Here is a 13,478-nt window from a genome sequence, read left to right on the forward strand (position 1 = left end):
TGATATAACTGATCCAAACTGCTATATTTAGATATTAGAACAGTGTTCAACACTTTACACTGATTTATGGAAAACATGAAAAATAAAAAGAATTTTAAATAATAATAAGTTTTCCTACCTACCGACCCTACTTTTTTTCAGGAGGTGACCTGAAACACAACTATTTTTCTTTTTGGCCTAAACAACACAGATAACCAAAATTATATAACAATGTTAACTTCAATGTATTAAACAGTATGCTGCCTAAATGTTTCAAAATTAATTATTTAAACATAAAATCACACCAAATTACATCATTTGAAAGGGAAAAAGAAATATAAAGCATCAGAAAATAAATCATCTCACTTAATTTGTTAAACAGTTATATAATTTTTTTATGGTCATTTGGACATGTCATACATCAGCTTCTGTTGTTAAAACGTTTTCTGTTAGTGGTGGATGATTTCCAGGATCAATTAAATTATAGTTGATCATGCCTTTTTCCTGACAGAAAGGCCCAGATAATTACCACCATCTATTCTAGTTGCCTGAAATAACATAAAGCATATTTTTTTTACAAACTATCAACAACAAACAAACACATACATGTCACTATCTTTAAATGTCCGAATTTTAACATATCCGAAATATAGTACACCAAGTGAACGATATACTTTTTATTTCAGAAATTGTTGGTATCTTAATCAAATTATATCCTTCCAAGGTCATAATAATAATGGAACTATTAAACAGAAATGCTCACAAATACCTGTAGAAAAAAGTGTATACCGGCATGTGTTTTTGTGGAGAAATTAAATGCTTTTGCCAGCCCGATCGCCTATGGTTTTGATTAAAGAAATACAGGCTGTCAAGCGGTCATACTTTTTCCTACTTTTTCCTACTATTTCCTACTTTTTCATCAGGATCCTACTTTTTCCTATTTTTTTACCAAATCTTCCTACTATTCCTACTTTTTCATTTTCAATGGAGATTTTTTTTTTAAAGAGTTTATTTAGTAAACTTGCAGGATGAATGAATCTATGGCATGACTGTATCCCTGTTAATGTGCATTCATCTAGATGAGACCTGACAAACCATGCTGACTGTCTGCTAGCACCTCTTCAGGAGCATAAATATTTATTTCTTATGTAACTTTTAAAATTATTGACAAGTTTTTTTTTGAAGTAACAATAGTGCCTTGTTTACTTCCTTAGCATTTGTACACTGCAGACTTCACTACCTTACACAGTTCCCAGTGATGCAAGAGCTGAGGGAACCCATTGTTTATTCCCCATTGTTTATTCCAGTTTTATTTTGTTTCCATTGACAACAATTTGACCAAACCTTATGCATGTTTACATGATATTGCTGTTTGGAATGTAGAGATATAGAGATACATGTATTGTATGAGTGGTTATGTAATATGGAATTTATTACACAAGTTATTGGAAAAAAGATAAAACTGATGCTTTGCCGAGTTTTCATCATTTACAAATATAATGTAATAAATTCTGTATTACATGACAACGGATATGATGTTCTATTGATATCATAGGTACATCATGTTTAGTAATTAAAGATAAATGCACAGAGCCTAAATGCCCTGATACATTTTTAGCTCATCTATTTTTTGAAAAAAAATTATGAGCTATTGTCATCACCTTGGCGTCGGCGTCGGCGTCCGGTTAAGTTTTGCGTTTAGGTCCACTTTTCTCAGAAAGTATCAATGCTATTGCATTCAAACTTGGTACACTTACTTACTATCATGAGGGGACTGGGCAGGCAAAGTTAGATAACTCTGGCGTGCATTTTGACTGAATTATGTGCCCTTTTTATACTTAGAAAATTGAAAATTTTGGTTAAGTTTTGCGTTTAGGTCCACTTTTTTCAGAAAGTATCAATGCTATTGCATTCAAACTTGGTACACTTACTTACTATCATGAGGGGACTGGGCAGGCAAAGTTAGATAACTCTGGCGTGCATTTTGACAGAATTATGTGCCCTTTTTATACTTAGAAAATTGAAAATTTTGGTTAAGTTTTGTGTTAAGGTCCATTTTATTCCTTAAGTATCAAAGCTATTGCTTTCATACTTGCAACACTTACTTACTACCGTAAGGGGACTGTGCAGGCAAAGTTATGTAACTCTGACTGGCATTTGGACGGAATTATGGGCCCTTTATAGAAAATTGAAAGTTTGGTTAAGTTTTGTGTTTTGGTCCACTTTACCCCTAAAGTATCATAGATATTGCTTTCATACTTGGAACACTCGCAAACTATCATAAGGGTACAGTAAAAGGACAAGTTGCATAACTCTGGATATCATTTTTACGGAATTATGGCCCTTTTTTGACTTAGTAACTTTGAATATATGGTTAAATTTTGTGTTTCGATCCACTTTACCTCTTAAGTATCAAGGCTATTCAGCTTTCAAACTTCAAATACTTTCATGCTATCATGAGGTTACTGTACCTGGCAAGTTGAATTTTACCTTGACCTTTGAATGACCTTGACTCTCAAGGTCAAATTATTAAATTTCTCTAAAATTGCCATAACTTCTTTATTTATGATTAGATTTGATTGATACTTTGACAAAACTACTCTTACCTGACATACCACAATAGACTCCACCCAAACCATCGCCCGTGCCCCCCCCCCCCCCCCCCCCAACCCCCCCCCCTATTTTTTATTTATTTTTATTTTTTTTTTTTTTTTTAAGATAATCTCACAAATGACCACCACACCCTCACACTATACCCCCCCCACCCCACCCCCTCCCCAATTTTTTTTTTAAACGGTTAAAAAACAAAACTATTTATTTTGATTATTTTATGTTTGAAATACCGTCCAACCATCGCACCCAAGAATCCCCACCCCCCTCCCCCCACCCGAATCCCCCCCCCCCCTATTTTTTTTTTTTTTTTAAGATCATCTCACAAATTACCACCACACCCTCACACTATACCCCCCCCCACCTCTCCCCCCCCCAATTTTTTTTATGAAACGGTTAAAAAACACAAATATTTATTTTTATTATTTTATGTTTGAAATACCGTCCAACCATCGCACCCAAGAATCCCCCCCCACCCCACCCCACCCCCCCCCCCCCCCCCCCCCCCCCCCCCCCCGATTTTTTTTTTTTCCTTTTTTTCGCATTTTTGGAAGAAAATGTAATAAATGTCCACACCCCCACACAATGCACCGCTCTTCACTCCACCCCTCCCTCCTTTGTGATTGAAAATGAGAGTCCCTTCACCTTTAAAAAGAAAATAGATGAGCGGTCTGCACCCGCAAGGCGGTGCTCTTGTTATGCTCCCGGTAGGGTGGCATATTGCAGTTGTACTTTCAGTCCGTTTGTCTGTCTGTCTGTGTGTGTGTGTCCGTCCGAAAACTTTAATATGGGCCATAACTTTTGCAATATTGAAGATAGCAACTTGATATTTGGCATGCATGTGTATCTCATGAAGCTGCACATTTTGAGTGGTGAAAGGTGAAGGTCATCCTTCAAGGTCAAAAGTTAAAAAAATACAATCCAAGTGAAGTAATAAGCTTTAAAAGGGAGATAATTTCTAAACCTGCCAAATGATATATTGAAATTTTATTTCAAAGCTGCGCAATAGTGGGCATTGTGTTTCGGACAAACACAATTTTTGTCTAATGATGCCATAGCTAGTGAGGTAACTTCAAGGTGTTAAAGCGAAGTATTAAAATTATTAAATGGCATTATTACACTCCCGCAAAGTCATCAATAATGTAAAAGCCATTATTTGAAACTGGAATAAACAATGTAGTGCAACTGTTTCATTGCCCAATCAATGCTGTCATAAAAGATGTCAGGTGATAAGGTCCTATCTCCAGTTGCATAATCTGCTCTGCAATGACCAGTCATTTTGAATGTAACTTAAGTCATTATAAGTGCACCCTATTGTCAATTTAAAGGTTTCACAATGTAGCTGTAGCAGAGCATTTACACTGCTTTATATACTAGTATTAATCTTGTACAACAAGTTGGTGTATCACTAAATAAATTTGGTCTTCTGCTTAAGGATATAACATGCACAATATAATTACCATTTTTATATCGATACACAGAAGACCTCTAACCACTTATTTGATGATACACCAAAATGAACAGCATCTAATTACATGTATACTTCTTTATCAAGGTAGCTTTGCTTGAAACTTAATTATCATAGATACACTATAAGTGCTAAAATTCCTAGTTGGAAAACAAAGTTTAACCCTTCATGGATGGAGAAGTTGGACAACAGTGGAAAAACACTGGGATCATGGTGCAAGAGAGATACCGGCAATGAGTTTGCAAGATATTGTACTGTCTGAATGAAGTCCATCTTGTAGTAATTCTGGTGCTAATCAACTTATAAGTCATGCAGATGGATAAAAACACAAGGAAAACATGAAATACATGCATGATAATTCACAAAAGCGTTTGTTTGGAAGTGCCCAAAAGCCAAGCAGCTCTCAGGGTTGTGGGGATAAATCTATCTGTATGCAAGTACATCCATCACACAAGGAACAGGTACAAAAGGCTGAAATCTTCTGGGCCCTTAAGGTAGCTTCAAGTGGGTATCCATACAGAACATGTGATGGCACTCCTGCTCTGTTTCAAGCTATGTTTCCTGGACCTGTGTCTAAAAAATAAGTATTATGTATTCCTACTTTTGAGGGAAAAGTTCCTACTTTTTCCTACTTTTTTCCTACTTTTCTTGCAAAAGTAATTCCTATTTTTTCCTACTTTTTGAAAAAAGGTCACTTGACAGCCTGGAAATAGCGGCACTAATATTATTATAATTACTGATCGTCATGACAGTTTGTCCTAATGTTACTTTTTTGGGGGCTCAATATCATAAAGGAGCCATTAATAATCCGATAATCCGATAATAACCCCCATAAAACTTGACAAAAGCAGTAAAAACACCGTTTGTAACACTTACATGCTTCAGTGATTTCAATATACTCTCTGCACTGTAGGTCGCTTACATCGTCGAAAATCAATATTTACAACTGACAGACGCTGGCCGCTAATGCTCAGTCGCGTGCTTTCGATTCGCAGTACATTTTCGGATAAGATTTTACCGAATTTTTTTTATACGCCGCTCTTTAAAAATTGGAGGCACTTTAAAAAATTCAAATGGTCAATCAAGACAAAGTGGTTCTATAAATTTAGGGTTCCCAGAGGACCACCCAGCTTGAAAGAACTGGTGGTCCTCGCCAAAATCTGGGGGCCTCGGGTCCCCGGACCACCGTTAGTGTCGAGGCCTGATGATTGCAGAAATCAATTGCGTGACAATAAACACATTAATAAAGCAATGAACGAGTCTTTTTCTGATTATTTAATGTTTTGTTAACCAACCTACAACTGAATATTCGAATAAGCAAGTGCATAGAAATATAAATTGTATCAAGATTATCACTTTTGTTGAAATTATGATCAGTTTACGTCGTATTTGCTAAATCAGAATTTAATATTATAAGTCGTATAGTCTGTGTAATTAACGTCATCAACAATGCCACCACAACCGTTTAAGCGATTCTAATTGAGAGAAAATTATTAAACATATTTGTTTACAAACCAACACTCGTTTAGTCATTAAAATCATTACTTGTAGTATTTATCAAATTATTTTTACAATTGCGCACTACGGTATGTTTAAAAAAGTAATAAGAAGCGTTTGAGATCGCAATACTTTTTAGCATCCGTAAAGGATTAAGATGATGATACATTATTTGTATTTCATTTCATTTTTTTATCTCAAAAATTAAGTATACGGTCCGAACAAAGCGCCGTTCACGATTTAACTGAATATGACAATGAAGTGATTTTCTAGAAAAAATACATCTTTAACAAAGTGATTATTGATTTTCGACCATTTCCTTTACAGTTCATGTATGGAACGCTCAAAGGCTAAGACACACATTTGTTACGAAGTACCTGATCTTATACAAAAAGCAATATACCGGCTGTGGGTTATTTGCAATCGCATTTACAACTTCATTTTGCTTTCTTAAAGATATATGTTTAGGACTCATACTCGAAACGATGAAAATATGCGTAAACAGTATCTTTTTACTTTCGTGTTCAAAATTATATTTTGTTACAAATATTGATATCGATTAAAACAAACAAATTTTCTATTCGCTTATACAAAATGTAATGCAAATGTATAACAGCGTCAGTAACGTAAGATCAAATAAGATAATAAATCGTGGGCTTAGCGCAAAACGATTGTAACTCACATTTTTACCAAAAATCATATTTTTTCCTTTTTTTTTTTTTTTTTTTTACTTTACACATTCTAAATAGATATTAAGATTATATTCTTAAAATTTACCCATGAAAACATGTATTTGGCTTATGGTTGTATTTAATTTTGGATAATTTTTGTTATGCAAAACAGTTGTATCTCAAGTTACAACCTTTGAGCACAAAAAATTACAAAGTGTACAATGTTGGAAGGGAAGTAACTCATCTTTACATCTTTAGTTTATGACATCATAATTATGACATCACTGTTTGATTTGCTTGCCATGTGGGCCTTGACATTCTAAAGGTTGTTTTAATTTTTTTTAATTCTTAAGAACATACATAATTACCCTTACATCTTTCTTAAATCATTTAATATTTGTATTGTAATTATTATAATTCAACAACGTTAAAGTCAAAACAAGTTTATCTTATCAGCTTATTTTAATTTAAAAAATAATGAACTTTAATCCTCTTTCTGAATTCAAATACAAACTATTCAAATATAATTGTGATATAAGAAAAATGATAAGACAGAAACTAGAACAAAATGCGATTGATCTTTTTCCTACCTTTTGAGCATCATTATTATAATTGTCTCAGTCTGACATGCTACACACAGGTACCATTGTCTCAGTCTTAATTGCTACGTACTGGTATTATTGTCTCAGTCTGACATGCTATTTACTGGTACAATTGTCTTAGTCTGACATTCTATATACTGGTACCATTGTCCCCATCTGACATGCTACGTACAGGTATAATTGTAACAGTCTGACATGCTATGTACTGGTACCATTGTCACGGTCTCAGATGCTACACACTGCATGGTACCATTGTCACAGTCTCACATGCTACATACCGGTATAATTGTCACAGTATGACAAGCTTCTTACTGGTACCATTGTCACAGTCTGACATGCTACGCACTGGTACCATTGTCACAGTCGCAGATGCTACGTTCTGGTACCATTGTAACAGTCTCACATGCTACATACTGGTACTATTGTCACAGTCTAGCATGCCATGTACTGGTATAATTGTAACAGTCTGACAAGCTACATACATGTAGTAATACCATTTTCACAGTCTCACATGCTAGCCACTGGTATAATTTTCTCAGTCTGACAAGCTACGTAGTGGTATGATTGCCTCAGCCGCACATGCTCCTTACTGGTATAATTATAACAGTCTGACTTGCTACATACTGGTACCAATTTGTCACAGTCTCACATGCAACATACGGATATAATTGTCACAGTATGACAAGCTACATACTGGTACCATTGTCAAAGTCTGACATGCTACATACTGGTACTTTTGTCACAGTCGCAGATGCTACGTTCTGGTACCATTGTAACAGTCTCACATGCTACATACTGGTACTATTGTCACAGTTTAGCATGTCATATACTGGTATAATTGTAACAGTCTGACAAGCTACTTAGTGGTACCATTGTCACAGTCTCACATGCTACATACTGGTAAAATTTTCACAGTCTGACAAGCCACTTAGTCCTGTGTACCATTGTCAAAGTCTGACATGCTAGATACTGGTACCATTGTCACAGTTGCATATGATTCATACTGCTACCGTTGTAACAGTCTGACATGCTACATACTGGTACCATTGTCACAGTCTAGCATGCTATGTACTAGTATAATTGTAACAGTCTGACACGCTATGTAGTGTTACCATTTTCACAGTCTCAAATGCTACTCACTGGTATAATCTCACAGTCTGACAAGCTAAAGAGTGGTACCATTGTCACAGTCTCAAATGCTACCCACTGGTATAATCTCACAATCTGACGCGCTACATAGTGGTACCATTGTCACAGTCTCAGATGCTACGTACTGGTACCATTCATTGTCTCAGTCTTACATGCTACGTACTGGTTAAATTGTCACAGTCTGACATACTACATATTGGAACCATTGTCACAGTCTAACATAATACATACTGGTACCATTGTCACAGTCTGACATGCTATGTACTGGTACTATTGTCACAGTCTGACATGCGACATACGGGTACCATTGTCACAGTCGCAGATGCTACGTAATGGTACCATTGTTACAGTCTGACATGCTACATACTAGTAACATTGTCACAGTCTAGCATGCTATGTACTGGTATAATTGTAACAGTCTCAACCCGTCTGTAGATCTGCCGTGGAATCATATGGAATTCTATGGAAATCGTTAGATTGTATTCCGTGGAGTATTGGCACTAACTTTCCATCCGATTCCATGCAATCAATGGAAAAGTGAATAAAAAACAGAAGAGGGACTTTATATGGGATGGAATTCCATAAAATGCCGTGGAATTCCATAGAATTCTGTGGCTTTCCATATAATGCCGTGAAATTCCATAGAATGCCGTGGAATTCCATAGAAGGCCGTGGAATTCCATAGAATTATATGGAATTCCGTGAAAAGCTATGGAATTTAATAAAAAGCTGGAATAAAATAGAAAAAAACAGATTATAGATCAAAGGCATTTTATTGATTTTGAAAAACATATGTGAATGTAACTAAAGGTTTCATCATAGAAGTTAAACAAGAACAAGATCTGGCATCAATCATTAACCACACACATGCAGTCACAGTACATATTCAAAAATGAGTGGTTTTACATTTTCATAAAGTACCAACTCTCTTAACCACAGGCATGCATGCACACATTCAAAAACACATCCATAAACATGCACGCATATACAGGTGAGAAAAGAAAAACTTATAAAAGGCACAATATAAAACATAGAAGTAGAATTTTACATTTCTCTTATGACAAGTATACTTCCTTTCTCACATATGTTCATAAACACACACAATTACATGCACACACACATCACGCACAATTGTTCTAGAGTTTTTTCTCATAAATTTTAACGTTCAACAACTGTTCCTTATTAATTCTAGAACACTTTCAGTGATAACAGAAGTTCAGTTCTAGTTGATGTGTTCCAGTACAATTCTAGAAAAGTTCCGAAGGTTAACTTCAAATATTTAAGTCTGAAACCAACTTTCTAGAAAACAAATTCCCATGCAGACAGCCAGTATTCAAGTACTGAGCATAGTTAATAATAATACATAACAAATTAACAACTGTTGTAAATTTGTTATTTATTATACTATGCTCAGTACTGTTGAACACGGACTTTATTCAATTATCCAAGTTTCAAATTCCTAAATTAAAAAAACAACAAATAAATTAAGACAAAAAACGTTTTCTTCCAAGAATATTGCTGACACCTTTTTTAGTGAATTTTTCTAAGACCGTTTTATGTCAAAAAATCTTCTTATAACCTAAAACAAATTTCGTTCGTAAAACAATTCTGTTCTTATTGATAGTGACCTCACACCTAATTTCTATGGGATCCCAATTTCTATTTCCTTCGTTTACTGTTCAGTGAGAGGTCAAATGTTTACATAACTGAATTCATAAGGCCTTGGTTTAAGTATATGTAACATTTCATCGGTTATTTATAAATAGAAATTAAAACATATTCTCAGCAGGAAGTGGGGCATAAAGCACTTTTATTCTTTGAAAATGTGTAAAAAATAGCGGAGTACGATGAATGTTTTCTGATTTATGACATGGATTCTGACGTGCCTTTCTATGGATTTGATGAAGTAGAGTTTAAAAGTTAAAGAGATGAAGCTAAAATGATTTACTTTGAGCCAGAAATTAACATTACGAGTAGAGTTTACGGTTTAAATGTGGCATCGGATTTAATGGATTCGCGCGAATTCTGGACGAGTGCTGTGTCTGTAAAATATTAAATGGAAAGCTGTAAATGTATCAAGTCGGAAAAGAAAACTGATGGTTGCATAATGGTATGCGTGAAATAATGTAATTCTACGTATTTATTTTCATAGTTATGTCATTTTGTAACCATTCACATTCGTCACTATTTGGAATTCCCGTTTCTAAAAATAGAGCATTTTGTCAACAAGGGGGGCGACTCGTGATGTCAGCAATCGTTAAGGCTACAATATACTAAATAATCGAGTCATGAAGGGCTGTACTTTCTAAACAAATCATCATATTTTCCTCGAAGGCATGTTATACACTTTGTTCTGGTTTTATCGTTTGGAGATATTGATAGGGTAAGCATAGGTGTTCACTACTTAATCCCTGAAATAGGATAAAGTTGGAGATTAAAGTAAAAAATGGCACTGCAAAAGGTTACAATCCACTAGAAAACGGCCGAAAAAAAGGCGCAAAAACAGTCGATTTTGATTTGAGTCGAATTTGTTTTTGGTTTGAACATGACAAATCTTTTTTATTGCTTAAATCGATTCAGCTAAGAATGCCCGTCAAGAAAAGGTATGGTTATGGGGGTCTCTATGTGCAAAATGTTGTATTTATTTTCGCTCAAAGTTGTCGCTTTTACATCGAAACATATAAGGAAACTATTTAGTATATTTTGACCTAAACATTTACTTCAGCAGCAACTTCCCTGTATCTTGCAACTATGCTTTCAGCGCCATCGGCGCTCTCGTTTATACAAGAAGTAACCAAAATAAAACATGTCACCAGCCACAGACTGCCAGGCTTAAAACAGAGGCTAGTTTTAAAAAGTGTTTGTTCAAGTCTTCCACTGCCATTTTCCTTTTCTTCTGAGAATATTGAACACCAGTCACTGCCTCCGGGTCCTTTTTGGTATGAGGTACATTGTATACTGCTCACATGTGCTCTACAGAATAAACGAGAGCTCCGATGGCGTTAAAAGCATAGGTGCAAGATACAGGGAAGTTGCTGCTTAAGTAAATGTTAAGGGAACAGTTGACTGAATGAAAAACTAAAAGGCTATCAAGAAGAAACGTTATTTTTCGGCGTAAGCTGTATTAAGCCAGCTTTTCACCTCTCCTGACCTTTGTAAGTGTGCAATAAAATTCAAATAAAATTTCCTGCGGCTAGGTACGAATGAATACACTTCATTTATTCCATTGGCTGATTTGAGTATTCCACCAGAACATTGGAAACATATCCGCGTCTTTGTAACACTGTTTTACTGCATGAAACAATTTTATTTCTAAGGAAAAGGCTTAATAGATAGAACAGTTTTACACTCAATTCTCGACATCAATACAGTTTGTGCGTTCACCTTTTATTTTCAGAGAATTACCAGCGCAACGCGTTTATATTTAAAGGCTATGTTCTCATATTTAGTACTTACTTCCATATTCTTGTCAACATGTTAAAATGTAAAAGTATAAAGAGCAGTGGAAGCGAGGCCTCACTTTAATACATTGCATATCAACCCAGGTCAATTCGCGGCCAGTGTATGAATGTCAGAGTTTACATACAGGTCATCACCGGAGTTCGATGCCAGTAAAATAATAGTTATATAATAAATACGCTATCCGTGAACTAGGTGACCTGGAATTTTCCTTAGACCAGAAATATGTAGATTCTTAATGTGTTTTCAACAATACAATGATAAATATTATTTTTGATTAATTTAACAATAATTATTCCACCATATTGACCAATGTATTAAGCATGAGCGCGATGATTATCGATACTGTTAATAATCGAATCAAATAGCAATGCCCGACAAACCACTGAAACAGATTTGTTCGAAGAACGCGCCTATAAATACGGATACTTCTCGTGTGGCCGGTTGACTCGTATGTTTTAATTTCACTTCAATTCATCTTTTGGTTTTCTGTTTTGTATCTATAGGTTTATGACCAGCAATATGTAATAATGTAAAATAAGCCGCGAAAACCCCGCGTTACATCCCGTACTGCGTGTGATGCAGCTAAGAACTGCACAGAAAAAGACATTCGCTATCCTTGATCTCATTCATTGAACTATCAACGCCGTATATCTTTTTTAAAGATATTTCTTGTTAAGATTAAGTACAAATAATGAAACAGGAAGTGAGGAAATATTGCAAATCTTCCTATAAAAATCGGAACATCAGGGGCTACTCAGTTACAAAATGGCGTCACGTGGTATAATGTAGTTCGATATCGCCATCCGCGAATTTCTCAAATCAATAATTTCAAACAATTACCGACTATTTAAATAGATAATCTTTCCATTTACATGAGTGTTTGAAACGCTTATGAAAAATAATTACCCAAGCCTTTCAAAATTTAAGCACGGACAGATCTGTATCGAACTATTCTTTTCACAAATGAAAATAGACGCTACCCTATTCGTCTGCGTCAAGAATTTGTCGTAAAAATTGTAGTAAGCGTTAGATGCAGACGTGCACAACAGATTTAGTTCTGAATACAGATTTTTATAGAAACTCCTCACAGCAGTTACTTCCCTTGCTTCGCCCGGTCAGTAACTTCTAGTATAAGGGAGACCACTGCGTAGGAGATTGAGATTTATAGTGCAGATAGAATTGTTTTACGAACGAAATTTGTTTTAGGTTATAAGAAGATTTTTTGACATAAAACGGTCTTAAAAAAAATCACTAAAAACGGTGTCAGCAATATTCTTGGAAGAAAACGTTAGAAAAATGTTTCCAAATAAAAAATTGTAGAATTACCATATACTATATTAAATAGAAATTTCGTCTGATTTTTGATCAGGTAAGGCTTCATAATGGTCAACCGTATCATGTGCATTTTTGAAATGTAGTATATACCTTAAGCATAGGTGCGTTGCACCTATGCTAAAAATCATAAAAATGTCTAAAGCAAAGAGTTATTTACATTCAAACTATAACAAGAGATTGCAAAGCAATATGGTCCCCTACCTGTTAAACTTCACTAGTTTAAGTTTGTTAAATATATTTGTTGCCATAGCAACTAGAATTCTTGCATTATAAACAACATGAAATGACGTGCAAAATGTCCTTATTGTCATCTGTTCATGTTTCAAGTTTCATGAAAAAATACTTAGAACTTTTAAAGTTATCCCAGGATCCAGAAAAGTGTAACTGACTTAGACCAATATATTGAATTCCAAAAAGACAAAATACTTTCAGGTGGTTAACATTAAATAACTTATCTAGCCCAGGGCATGACAATATTTACCATGAATTTGTGGCCCTGTAAGTCCTCTAGGTAAATGCGCTTTAAGAGCCGCTTTGCTGTTGGATTATTTCCCTGCCCAACTCTGCAGTACACTGCAACTCCAATATATCACGGTCCGTTATATCGCGTTGTCCAATATATCGCGAATCGGCTATGGCTCCCAAAAATCTGACGAGCATAATCCCCAAATAAAATGTTTTAATCTGAGAATTTGATTAATTAAA

The 13,478-nt window shown here is 35.1% G+C and overlaps 1 protein-coding gene across 2 annotated transcripts in view; it reads left to right on the forward strand.

Moving 5' to 3' along the window:
* Positions 1-13,478, forward strand: part of LOC127866665 (uncharacterized) — a 164,845-nt gene that overhangs the window by 107,950 nt on the left and 43,417 nt on the right. The gene's annotated exons all lie outside the window — the stretch shown is intronic.

The sequence above is a fragment of the Dreissena polymorpha genome, chromosome 2 (assembly GCF_020536995.1).
Source record: "Dreissena polymorpha isolate Duluth1 chromosome 2, UMN_Dpol_1.0, whole genome shotgun sequence".
Classification (NCBI taxonomy): domain Eukaryota; kingdom Metazoa; phylum Mollusca; class Bivalvia; order Myida; family Dreissenidae; genus Dreissena; species Dreissena polymorpha.